This window comes from Stegodyphus dumicola, chromosome 7, assembly GCF_044657685.1.
Source record: "Stegodyphus dumicola isolate Sdum_Otavi_A_Nest chromosome 7, ASM4465768v1".
Taxonomy (NCBI): domain Eukaryota; kingdom Metazoa; phylum Arthropoda; class Arachnida; order Araneae; family Eresidae; genus Stegodyphus; species Stegodyphus dumicola.
In genome coordinates this window covers 99116127-99130694 of record NC_140774.1, presented here as the reverse complement: position 1 = coordinate 99130694, position 14568 = coordinate 99116127, and positions in this window count along the sequence as shown.

Here is a 14568-nt window from a genome sequence, read left to right as displayed (position 1 = left end):
TTAGCTTATTTAATTACGGCAAAGCCTCGAGGGCTATCTACCTAAGGAGAGGGATGCCTTCGTGGAGGACTTTCTAAGGGAAACTGGCTCGTATACACGTTACACATGGGGAAAACCACGAAAACACCCATGCAGCCAGCCCGTTCCCGGGATTCGAACCTCGGACCGAACTACCAGTGTTCAGCGACTTTACCGCTGGTGGGCCATTAATTATTCCAAGCAGAGCTTAAACTGCGTCGGAGCGCAGTGGAGCCTGGCTCCGGTACTTCTCAGTTTTTGGGACAAATCATAATTTTAGCGGAAGCTTACCGAAGCCCTAAATAAAAGAGCTCCAGCACTTCTTTTATGCAAGTTAACCACACATTCAGCGAACAAATTTTATTTTAATAATAAATAAGCGTTAATAATCGATTCTAGCTTCTGAATGCGGCGAGCTTGTCTTTCCTTCGGACACAAACCTTGGACAGAGGTTGAGGCTTTGGAGGAAAGAAAAGCCCTCACCCGCATGTCAAAGGCTTATTTTCCAGAAAATGCAATGCATTCATGAGAGGGGTTAATATTTCGTTTTTGAAAGGGGTTCCTGGTCGTGTATATGCCACGCTAGTGACTTAGTACTGCAAAGCTCCTGTATACGTTTTGAACGACATAACCAAATGCGAGAGAACAACTACTGTCATTTGTATACAGGAGTCTTACGTTTATTCTCACTTTGTTATCGGATTCGTATTCAAGGAAAATCTCTGCTTGACGGCTAGAATTATATCGACAGTGCTTCGCGATCAGAAAGCCTTCCCTCTTGGGGAAAAAGAGGGAAGCTTGGACGCTTCCCTCTTTATTTTTAAAGCTACACTTTTCTGTTATAATTTCCTTCCATATCCTGATACTATTTCTATTCTCTTTTGCGACGCTTAAATCGTTTTACCATTTTTCATTAGTTTGCTAAAAACAATAATGGTTTTGGTACCTATCATCCCTTGACATAGTACATTAAATGTATAATCGGTGCTTAAATTGAAACGAAAGATCGGCTGAGGTATTTCTGAGTGGAACTGTAATTCCAATTGGAGCCCCAAATCAGACGATGTCCGATAATTTTAATTTAACTGTTTATAATTAATTTACTAATTTATTAAATTTTTATTTATATCTTTACATGTCTTTCAATTTTCATTCAATTATTTTAATTTTCAGTTATTTTATTTATTCCTTTATTGTTTCCTTCTTTCCTCGACAGTCTTTCGTGGGGCTCGGCACTTCTAATTTTAGAAATTAAGCCCTGATTCCGCGAGTTTTAAATAAAAGCTTATTTTATAAAAAATTACTTGTAATTATTTTCCTATCTTCCTGAAATAAAAGGTCCCAAAGGATATGCTGGACAGGTGGACGAGATACCTAAATTATTATGATGTCGACTGAGGTTGATCTATTTACAGTGATCGTAAGCAGCTTCACAGCTATCTTGCGCATGCTCTATAACGATGTCTTTTTTTGGGGGGGGGGATAAAGGAAGATTCCTGTTTATTTTATCGAGTCCCTTTCCATAATCTGAACTCAGATTCATTACATAAATATATTTTACTTCGTACACTTTCACGTAACGCAGAACATTTTCATAGAAACGAAATAAAATGTGACATTAGAAAATCAAAGTTTTATCTCTTTTAGTACCACTAGAAAATAAAAATTTATTCTTACTCTTTATTGCTGTTAAAATGCTGTTATTTATGTTAAGCTTAAAATTATTTTATATATTGTAGACTTTTGTTCTTGATGACAAAGGAGTAAGATTCAGATCTTTTTATATTTATAACTTTGTTATTTGCAAGGAAATATGGTCTAAAATGTTATAGCAGCAAATCTGAAACAAGGGAAGGCAATTAATTTAATTGTTATACTTTAATAGTAGCACATAGAAAGCTGAAATTATGCATTTCCATGATCTTAAAAATTACTGCTTTAAATGTACTCCGTAGATTATGTAATTGTTAAAAATGAAGCTGATAAAATTCTAAAAATGCATGTGTGCGTACCATATATGGTTAAAAAAAAATAAAAAAAAAAACTTTATTGGTATTATATCTTACAAATTTTATAAATACTTTATTTACAAATTCCTTATCGTATTCTTAAATTAGCACTAATGTGAAACTTAATTAATGTTTAACATGAGTTTTAAATTTCATCTACAAGGTATGCCTTTAGTTTTATTTATGTCCACTAGATGGAAGCACATATTATAGAAAAAAAGAATCTTAACGGTTCATTTTGATAGGCCGCAGACGACTGTTGAATGCGCATATGCTATCACTTATTGGCCAATTAAAGGTACAGTGTCTCACAAAAGTGATGGGACACTTGTGCTTTACAAAAGGAAACTGTAATAAAATTAATTAAAAAAAACATGTAAACATTTTTTTTGTGTGTGTTTCATACTTAAATTTAGTAACAATTATTACATAACATACATTTTCTCAAAATATTAAAATATTAATTTAATAAAAATACAATTGTTTAGAAAGGAGCAAAAAATGGCTCACATAAGTGATGGGACACCATTAGATACTACTACGTATTACAATAAAAATATCTTTGGGTTTTTTTATTTTTACTCAAAAGCAATTGGCATTAATTTATAAAATCGTCTGCAGTATTTCTCTCCAGTTTGTTTTGGAATTTTTGTGTTTTTTAGCTCTGTGCAGCCATGAATGCTAAACGAAAGGAAACTTTGCCTGAAGTTCAAAAATTAGTTATTAATTTGCATATTGAACGTGGAAAATCTATAAGAAAAACTGCTGAAACAGTTAACTTGAGTCATTCAACAGTTTTCAAGATCATTAAACGATATAAAAAGAATCATATGATTCAGGATAAAAGAAGACCTGGCCGACCATCAAAGCTATCCAAAGGAATAAAGCGAATTATCGTTCGAAATATTAAAAAAAATCCAAGAATGAGTGCTCCTAAAGTTACTGCTGATTTACAAGCATTATATGGAGTAATTGTTAATCCTGAGACTATTAGAAGAGTAATTCGATCTGCTGGATATCACGGTAGAGCAGCCGGGAAAAAATTCTTCGTAAGTGAAAAGAATAGGAAACTCAGACTGGCTTTCGCAAAATCCAACATAAATAAGAAAGGAGAAAACCCAGGGAAGAATTTCGTAAACAGAACTTGGTGCCAACAGTAAAATATGGTGGAGGAGTTATGGTATGGGGGTGTATGTCTTCCGCTGGAGTTGGTAATCTTGTTTTTATTGACAGTATAATGGATCAGTACAAGTATATTGACATTTTAAATCAAAATTTGAAATCTTCAGCACGAAAACTGAACCTTCATAACGATTTTAAATTCTACCAGGACAATGACCGCAAGCACATTGCTTTGAACGTTAGACTCTGGCTGCTGTATAAATATCCTGAAATAATAAAAACACCACCACAATCTCCAGACTTAAATCCCATAGGGAATATTTGGCAAGAATTGGAATCAAGAATTCGCAAACACACCATTTCTTCAAAACAACAATTAAAATCGGTGCTTCAAGAAGAATGGGCTAAAATCACTCCAGAAATCAAAAAATAAATAAATAAATAAATAAAATTAAAAAAATAAAAAATCTGAAATGTTTCAGATTTTAAATTCCGTCCAAAGGGGCGTTTTTTAACATTTTGTGTGTTACCTTTCTTTATTAAATATCATGTTCCTCGCACTTAAACCATAAGATCCAGTGCAACAGCAATATCGCAAAATAGTTTTAAAACGAGCATATCTTTAGAATTTCCGATACAGAGACTCACGCGCTGGAGATAAAAATGTTTTTTCTGCACAACGTTGCCATTGCTCGCTTTGAAATCCTTGAGTTTGTTAATCAAAAATTCGTCAAAGTTTTAAAAAATAGGAAATCGATCATAAAACAAATTTCAAATTTCAAATTTGGTCTTCCACATGCTCATATTCGTTGGAGGATTACGTTATTCAAAATTCGATGACTCTATGTACCGTTGTTTTATCACAATACGAGAAATATGCATACATTTATGCAGATTTTTCATTATTTAATTTCTTCAAATATAATGCAGGACTCTAACATTTTGTGGCAACAGTTTGAAAAGTGAACCGACATTTATGAGTCCGACGCAAAATGCCAAAACGAAACTAATAGTCCTTCGGGATTCAAATCCCTTTGGACTAAAAAAAAATTAGTCGAATCCATTCCAAGAAGATTAAATCATGTTTTAAAAGTAAAAGAAAATCCAACAAAATATTAAAACCTTTTAAAAAGTAAAGTTTTTGGATAAATGTTTGATAGAAAAGTAAGTGTCCCATCTCTTATGTGAGCCATTTTTTGCTCCGTTCTAAACAATTATATTTTTATTAAATTAATATTTTAATATTTTGAGAAAATGTATGTTATGTAATAATTGTTACTAAATTTAAGTATGAAACACACCCACAAAAAATTTTACATGTTTTCTTAATTTATTTTATTACAGTTTCCTTTTGTAAAGCACAAGTGTCCCATCACTTTTGTGAGACACTGTAAATTATTTTTTCCAGCTTTCTTTCTGCACGATACAACAGCAGCTTCATATTTAAAATTTCGATAAGCAGTGTAAAATATATTTCATTTATCATCGAGAAATACAGATTGCATGTTTGGATACCAGATTTTAAGTCTACGAATGAAACTTGAAGCACAAAAAACGCGATTTTCTTCCCAAATTCTCTTATATTTTTTTATGCTAAGGAAAAATGTGTTAGAATTCAAAGAAAAATTGAATTGAAAAGATGCATTTATTTTAAGCAGCCCAAATTAGTAAATTAAAATCTAAGGATTAGTAAATAACAGTTTACTGATATATACATACGTAAGATAAAATTCTAAATAATTTGAACCATATCCTTAACTCTCAATTTTAATTTGTATAGTTGCCTTTTCTGTTCCCAAAATAATAACTGCTTACAACTAATCGCTCTAAAGTACATCATTTCGAAATTAATCCCTTTACATAGTTCTTACATAACGTTAATGACACATAATGCTTAAGCCAACAGTAGTATTTAAATTTACGAACTGAAACTTAAATAACCAGTCAAAACGGAGTGAAACAGTAATTTTTCGTTTGGAAAGCTGCACTCCTGCTCTACCTTGCCAGTTTGTTGCCACCATCTTTCTTGCTTGCTTCAAAAATGTGAAAATATGTTAAAGAGCGGGTGCTCTTAGCACCAGTTTATCTGCCGCTGCATCAAATAATGTGACGTCAATAAAAAAAAAGAACTTTGCAACTGGCCATGATTGCAGATATCTCTGCTTTCAACATCTAAATCATTGCACGAAGCCGACAGGGCAGTTTGCGTTCGTACCATCAAACCATGAACGGCTAAAAAAAAAAAAAAAAAAAAAAAAAAAAAAAAAAATGATAAGGGGGTTTCAGTGCCACAAAACTCGTGCATTATTAAATTGCAACGTTTAGTGCTCTGAAGGTAATTAATGTCAGTGTTTACAGAAATTTAAAAATTTAAACACCTATTCTTTCAGTTTATTCCTCAGTTCAACTTATACGGATTCCAACTATTTAAATGTCAATTCCCGAAACCTAAAGACAGCCAGATGAATTAACGCCCTGTCTTAATCTTTAAACAGAATAAAGGGAAACAAACTCAGATGCAGGGTTAAACTAAAACTTTTACTTATTCTTCAGGGCTTGAAGTAAGATCGACGCTATGGATTTCGCAGCATGAGGCAGTCTTTGCGGGTTCTAAATTCTGCTGCTCCGTGTCTTCCTAAATTCTAACAATTTTATCACCCCTAATTTCTGTTCTTGGATGGTTAGCGTGTGTTATTGTGATGGTTAGCGACAGCTCACAAAATCTCGCTCTCAAATTCAAGAATTCTGCACTTTAAATATATTAATTAATTTGTATCCCACTGGGAATGGACAATAGTAGAACTGAAAGTATGAATGTAATAATAAGCTAAATCGTTAATTAACATAAAATCGTACAGTCGCTCCAACCAGAATTTAAATAATTAGAAAACAAAGATGTTAACGACCTAAGTAGACATTTTTAATATTATAAAATTCAATCCAGCCAAAGCTTTCACTAAGTCTATAGAATCCGCACAGGATATTTAACAATCTAAAAATGGATGGGCAAGCATTCGAACTCTTGCTACCAGTTTTCTGGAAAGAAAAAATTATTTTTCTCACAAACTGATACTTTGCAAAGCATACCTTTACTGTCTATTTTTAATGTTATCAGTTTAAAACATTATCGAGGTTACGAAAGCAGTCAAATTTATTCTGTTCTAACGAAGAAATTCAGAGCATCAACTTTCGTTTGGTATCAGAATTTAATGATTCCAACGGAAGCGAAACACTAACAGAAATGTAATCTACATGTGTTTGATTGGTAAGAAAAGCCATGTGGCATCGTACTATGTTTCTACCTTTATTACGCGAGCAATTTAAAGCACTTCCTTTTTATCTAATTTTTTTTAACTTTCAGACAACAGTAGCTTAGATGTAAAGCCGCTGAAAACTGGTCATTCGACCCGGGATCCTATCCCGTTGAATGAGTTTGTTGCGTGGGAATTTTCCTGGATTTTCCAATGTGTAATGTGTTTACGAGCCAGTAGTTTCCCTTAAAATGCCCTCCACAAAGGCATACCTCTCTATAGGCAAGGTAGCCCTCTAATTGTTTTACTTTAACCAACTACCTTATTTGACTCTTTATTTATTTTAAAGGTTGTTTTAAATTGTGTTAAATCCATAAAAGCATAAAACGTTTCGTTGTTATCTGACGTCCGTTTCATAATATTTCTCAAAACACTTAGTGAATGTTCGCGAAGCACCAGTGTTTTGCGCAATGTAATAGGGGGACCGGAAAGTAATGTCGTTTCTGGGCATGTCGACAACAACATGCTAAGGGCAGAAGTGGAAGCAAATCGATGTCAAACACTCTTAACCAGCTTTGGTCGACCATCTAAGAACATTTAAAGCAGAATGGAAAAATAATCAAAGCAGGTGTTTGAGTCCCCCATAATCTGTCCGAAAAGAACAAAGCCAACCTATCCATCACATCCCTTCCCTTAGGCAGATAGCCCTAGTGGGCTTTGCCATAGTTAAATTAACCAAATCAAACGAAGTTAACTTGGCAGCTTTATCTCGGGGCCCATTTACTGATGTTCACACCTCATGTTGCATTTTCTTTTCCGTCGAATTATGGGCCTTTATTGCTTCTCCTGACTGTGAGTCTTCGACCTCTTTCTTCGCTGTATTTCCTTCGTGTTTTTTGTTCGGTCTATCTTTCATCCTAGGACACTTTGCATTTCTTTTGAAGTATTTGTGTTAGTATTTCTTCAAAATTTTACGGAGGAAGGGTGTTTCTAAAAAATTACTCTCCCCATATCGTTCTGCAACCAGGTACAGATCCAATCCGGTACAGGTTGAAGCAAAACCGGTGTCTGTGAGCCCAATTAGATATTAGATATCGCTGGTCCTTCCTAACACCTGAGATTCCGCCGCGAATGGAATTCTGACGACAGCACCCCGAGAAGAGTCTCTCTTTCCTTTTTCCCCACCACCAGCCTCTCCAGAGAATTTCGACTAACCTTGTATTTTGAGTTCTCTCTTGCCGCAAAGACATTGTACGCTTACAAACATCATAGCTTCTTCAGAATTCGCAACAGAGCCTTTTCAATACGGCTGTCAGCGAAACTAAGCATTATCCCGTTTGGACGGCAGCGTGCTGCAATTAATAATGTCCCCACCAAAAATCATTATCACATTGCCCGTATGATGCACTTAAAAAGATCTTTTGGGTCCCAACAGTTAAAAATATTTGTCGACTCCTATCTACCCTGTACTAATCCTAGCCCCTTTTTGGGTTGTGTCCATATGTATACAGCCCCAAAACGAGACTACTTCCTTTGCCGTAGTCGATTGCGGATAATTTTTAATTGCGGATATTTTAAATTCATTCGTCTCCGTCTCTCGATGAGATATTTTATACCACGAAGTTCTTTTACTGTGTCTTTACATGTTTCCCAGTTTAATTTCCAACTCGCTTCTTTTAGAGGCGTAAAACCTTCAAGCAGACCTTTAATATGCTTATCACTCGTAATATTAATAACTACACTGGTGTGCAAAAATTAAGGACGAAGTCGAAAAATTAGCATATCAGCTGAACGAAGAGGCAGAGCGGACAGACCAATCAGGAGATTAAGTAAGGTGATGTACGGTAGCACATGCGCAGATATGCAGGTAGACGTAATGGGGGAGTGTCTGAGTAGTATAAAGCATATTGTCGGTGTAAGATCAGTATTTCTGGAAAAGAGATTGCACGCCAAATAGCAGTTAAAACCACACCGAGTTGCTGCCTCAGCGAGAAATGGCGAATAATCAATCTGTTAGACGACATCTGGATGCTTTTACCCGAGGTCGAATCATTGGGGAGTTGGAGAAAGGCCGCAGTGTGACAAGTGTGGCTGCAGAGTTCGGAATTGCTCACAGCATCGTTTCATGACTTTGGAGACAATTTCAAACTACAGGAACAGCTATCCGGGGGTTTAGTAGTGGTCGTCCACGAGGAACCACACCCGCAGATGACCGGTATATTGCCTTACAGGCCACAAGAAACAGGCGGCAGACAGCGGGAGAAATCGCTAGACACACGACACAGGCGACTGGACGACCGATATCGCGTTTTACCGTGGCCAGAAGATTGCACGGTAGTGGTCTGTTTGCACGACGCCCTGTACGGTGTGTACCTCTAACGCCTGCCCATCGGAGAAGGCGTTCTCTGTGGTGCCGGGAACACCAGAATTGGAGAGACAATGAATGGGGACGAGTACTCTTTACAGATGAGAGCAAATTCAGTCTGAGTAGCGATTCTCATCGCATACTCATCTGGAGAGAGCGGGGAAGCCGCAATCATCCCTCGAACATCATTGAAAGGGACAGGTATGGAGGTGGCGGTGTTCTCGTTTGGGGAGGCATCATGCTTGGTAGTCGTACAGACCTTCACATCTTCGACGCAGGTTCAGTCAACGGGACCCGTTATTGTAACGAGCTTCTTCTTCCATATGTGCGTCTTTTTAGAGGCGCTATGGGTCCGCAGTTCCTTTTCATGGACGACAATGCACCATGTCATCGCACAGTAGCTGCCGAACAGCTCTTAGAGAGTGAGGATATTGAACGTATGGATTGGCCGGCACGATCTCCGGATCTCAATCCCATCGAGCATGTATGGGATTTTCTAGGCAGACGCTTGGCAGCTTGTACCTTACCACCAGTAACGATTCCGGAGCTCCGATTGGCGCTGCAAGACGAATGGGCAGCAATGCCACAACAACTCATTGACATCCTCATTCTCAGCATGGGCAGACGCTGTGAAACCTGCCTAGCAGTCAGGGGAGATCATATCCCCTATTAAAGACCGGATGTTTCTTGCTGGACACCCATCACAGGGATGTTTCGGCCTTCAGTCGCATTGCGCTCTATGCTACTTTTTCAGTAAAGCTTCTTTTTATCCCTCTGATTTCTCTTTTAGTAAGTGTTGCTTATATTACTCATGTCCTTACGTATTGGGGATCTTAGGGTATTAAATGTGTTGATTTGGAAGCTTTTGTACAAAGTTATATTGAAAAAACCGTCTCGTCCTTAATTTTTGCACACCAGTGTATAATCTCACCTAGATGGATGAAAGTTGATCTGTTTAATAAGGGCTTAATTATGCCCGTGGCAGTTTATAATCCATCGTTCTTCGATATCTAAGTAAACGTTCAAGAGAGATAATCAGAATCTTACTTCATTTCTATTACAGCTGCGAATGAATGGGCACAAAATCGTTCGGCTTATACGAATGCTTGTAAAGACACGATCCTCCTTCGATACCTTTGTAATCTCATCAGTTTCTCTTGGAAAATTTGTATCTATTTTCTAGATCTGTTTCTACTGCAGCTGTGAACAAACCAGACAAAAATCGTTCACTTTGGTGACCGTTCCTCGACAGGTCTGTGAACTTTCATTTTTTTTTAAAGAGCAATTTCTGTCCGTATTTTTTTACAGTTAAAAAAAAATCGTTCGGAATCCAAGAATGTGTAGAATATTCAAGAATCTTCAAAACTCCCATAGGGCGACTTTTCCTCTATACTTCTTTAAACTTTCATTTTCCACGAACACGCAAATGTTCTTCAATACATTTGTAAACTTCTTCTAAGATAGGTTTGAGAGGGATTTTATCTCTGATCCTACTGCAGTTACGGACTGGCTGAATGAACGGGATCGTGCAAACAGAATGACCTTTCCTTGACCCGACTCTAACCTCCCTAATCTGCGAGGAAAATGTTTTCAGTTACCTGTTGCAGCTGCTATTGAACGATATACAAAATCGTTCGTTTATCACGAACGCGTGTAAATACTCTTCGGTACCTCTTTAAACATCCGTTATAGGTTTTTGGAAGGAATTTCTGTCTCTATTATTGTTACGTTTGGTTTGGTTTAGTTGATTACGAGAAAGCACACTAGGGTTATCTGCTTAAGGGCCTTCGTCGAGGATCTTCTATGGGAAACTCTCTCGTATGCACGTGACACATGGGGAAAACCAAAAAAACGCCCATGTAGCCAGCCCATTCGCCTGGAATCCAACTCAGGTAGGAACTACCAGTGCTCAGCGATTTTACCGCTCAGCATTTGGTGGACCTGTAATATTGTTACGAATGGAAGAGGACACAAATTTGTTCACTTTGCATGCATGCTTGGAAGTACGACGACTGTGCTTCGATTTGTCTGCTAACTTCCCTGTTTTCGCAGGATAATTCTGTCTTCATTTTTTATTATATTATTAATTCCTTCTCCTTTTTACTGCAAATTATTTTTGGCAAAGCCTTCAAGGAAGAAGACTGGTGAGATTAATTCAGGACCTCTTCATGGTTGTGGGACGGTTTGTTTTCTGCCAATTTATCGTCCTGGTGTTCGACAATTTTACTTCCCTTACACATGACTTACAAAATGGAGTAATGCTCGTTTTTATCTCCAGCGAGCGGAACTGTGCTTCGGAAATTCTAAAGATATGCTCATTTTAAAATTATTTTGCGACATTGCTGTTGAACTGAATTTTATGGCTTAAGGGCGAAGAACATGATATTTAATAAATAAAGGTAACAAACAAAACATTAAAAAAAACCCTCTTTGGATGTAATTTAAAATCTTAAACTTTTCAGATTTTTTTTGGGGGGGGATTTCTGTGAATGCAACTGCAACAGCTTTTATAGCACTTGAGAATATTACAATAATTATTACTATAATTGCATAATTATTATGGAGCACCTAATAATTGGATTTAATTATAACATTTCCCTACTTGTCCCAAAACCTGGCACAGTGCCCGTTAGCTCAGTAATAAGTATGGTAAAACGAATAGCAGTCTTATTATATGTAGCCAACCCAAGGTATAACCGGTTTGTAACGAACTCTTGGTTGTAATGAAGAAACCTTTCTGTCTTGCCCAGTTTTCTATACCCTTGTACAGTTCACGTTTAAGTTTCTAACCAATTTTATGTTAATTTACTTTCCTATCCCTCTCGTTTCCATTTTCCTGCCAGAACGTTAATTTCTGGCTCGTGCAATTTTCAAATGAGATAGAAAGAAGAGACAGTTTAAAGGAAGATTTTAGAGGGTAGAAGTAGAGTGTGTTCTGCCTATTTGAAGGGTACATTCTTAATTTGGATTCTCTTACGAATAGTATTCTACGGCAATGAGTTATTCTCGCCATTAGGCTTGTTACACCGACCTTAGGTCTGAGGCAACTTGCGCGTTATTCCGATTGTGCCGCCATTAAGCTAATTAACTGTCTTAGTTTTAGTTAATCCATTTGAGTCTTTGATTAAAGTCGTAACTATTGGCTTCTTCAGCACGAGTTGGTGCCGTCTGTTAACCTTTATTTGAGTTAATAAAAGGCTCCTTTATACTCTTTACTCGTGTCTATGATAATTAAAGACATAATGAAAATTCACATATCATCTTTTAGAGTTTAGTCTAGTTTATACTACCTAACAAGACCAAACTCTATACTGGCGCTCGAGCATTGAAGAGAACAACTTCGCAAGAAACTCCAAGATTTAATTTGGCTCCCTCAACGTCGACTGTTCCGCCGACAACAGTTAATCTCATAGATGGAACTGGATTTAACATCGGCACAATAAGAGTTGCTGTGAAACCGGAATGTTTATTATTATTATTATTATTATTATTATTATTATTATTTTATGGAAAAGCTCTGTAATGAGCTTCGTCAAACAACTGAATTCCCATTTCCTACACATTCAGTGCCAGAGGCACAAAAAGTTACTATCGCCCCTGCTGCAATTAGAAGATGGGCCTCCACATCGTACAAATGCATTGAAAAATTTGTATTAGGTGAGCCAGGAAGCGATACCTACGCATCTGAACATTTCAGTGCTCTCACTAAAGCGTTTCCGATGAAATATAGGACCAAGCTTGAGTCAAAGCTATTTAGCAAATTCAAGTTTAAAGTCGAGGCCATAACAGACTTTACGGAAAGTCCATATTTTAATTTGTTATACGGCAAGATGCTGGATGAAGAGGTTATCGAAATTATTTTGCCGAGATCACTACCCCAAATCCAAAACATTTTTTAGCTCTGCAATACAACGACTTTGGAAAATTTATTTAAATTAGCAACTAAGTTCAAAAAACGACGCGTGTTAGGAATAAACATGCAGAGGCAAAACTGGGCAAGGTGTTAGACCAACGCCTCATCGTAGGTCACAGTTTCGTCAGAAGAGACAAGTTGATAGAAGAGGAAAAGTTTCAACTCTGAATGGCAGTCCTCCCAAAAAAGGGCAAAACAAAACAAAAAATGAGGGAGGATTTAAATTAGGAAGGTGTACTGAAGACAAGAGGGTACAGTTATCTCGGAATCAAGAAAATGCCTTAAAATTTCACTTAAACACCGTCATAGAGAAAAGTCTGGATGTGCCAGTTGTGCAGGTGTTACTAAACAATGTCCCCGCCGAAGCATTGATCAGTACAGTTCACTGCAGCGTTATGTCCAAAGCGCTTTTTCGGAAATATTTTAGAAAATATAGACGCTTCAATTTAGGAAGGGAAAAAGGTATTGCCGCCCAAGGCAAGCAGTGCACATACATAGGTAAGGTATTATTGCATATACAAGTTAAGAGTCGTGGTTAACGACGCTAAGTGCCGTAACGAAGGACCCTGGTTCGCATCCAAGAGAAGGAATGGATGTTTGTAAATGTGTAGTGTCTGTGCGGTATGGGGGCACTCTAAATATGTGTGGAACCGAAAGTATTCTCGAAAGATCGGTGGTAGGAAAAGAGGGGTGGGAGACCATCAGATCCGTCCTCTCGAGATGCTCTTCATCAAAACTGGGGGCGAAACTGACCAAAGTCGTATTGTCACCTGTATGGTGCTCAAGGCTCTTGCCAACGACAGATGCAATCTTGCACTCTTGGCTACTTTGAATTTCGTGGGCTTGTTCTGATGCTACTGTGAGAAGACATGTGGGATAAACAACAACAAGTTAAGGATGAACAATTACCGTATTTGACGGCATATAAGACGGACTTTATTTTCCTAAATTTGTTCTCAAAAAAGTTACCTGCGTCTTATACGTGAAGGACACAGTCTTATACGTGAAGGTAATTGCATTCAATAATTGTTTATTTGGCTTTTACGAAACGTGAGAACTAAAAGAAACCACGCTATTGAAACTTTTTTTCTTTGTGTGTGGCCGTCTTATATGCCAGTGCGTCTTATATGCCGTCAAATACGGTAAAAGCTATTTTCTTTGTCGTGAGAAATCTTCAAGCTGCCGTAATTTTAGTGCTGTAACTTTCATTATCTTAATTTTCACCAGTTTTTAAACTAGAAAAACATTATTTTCCTTTAGAAGATCTTACTCTTTACTACAATATGGACACAAGTACTGCTCATTCCTGAATTTTCTCGCTTAAAATTTTTGAACAGATTTTCTGTCTTTCTCATCCCGGCCTTTCAATCTCATTTAAAATCGGACTTCAATTATTTAAAATCGGACTTCAATTATTTAAAATCGGACTTCAATTATTTAAAATCGGACTTCAAGCTCAACAAAACTAATCACTAAGTGATACTTTTGGCCTAACATGAAGAAATTTGCTAAAACTGCCGTTCAGTCTTACCTACAATGGCAACGTTCTAAAATTCATAGACATTCAAAATCACCTTTGAGTATTTTTTCTTTGCCCGATGCAAGATTTGCAAATATCCGTATTGATTTCACAGATCCTCTTCCACCATCTGAAGGTAATATTTATTGCATGACAATCAGTGATCGCTTCGCTTTACCAGCTGGCCAGAAGTTATACTTACTTGCTCACATGTCTGCTCAGATCACTTGTAAAGCGTTAGTAACTGGATAGCTAGATTTAGTTGACCGTAATCAATAATAACTGATCAAGACCGAAAGTTTGAATCTTACTCATTTAAGGATTTGATGAAGGTTTTGAGTATACACCCCATTCGAACTCACGCTTACCAT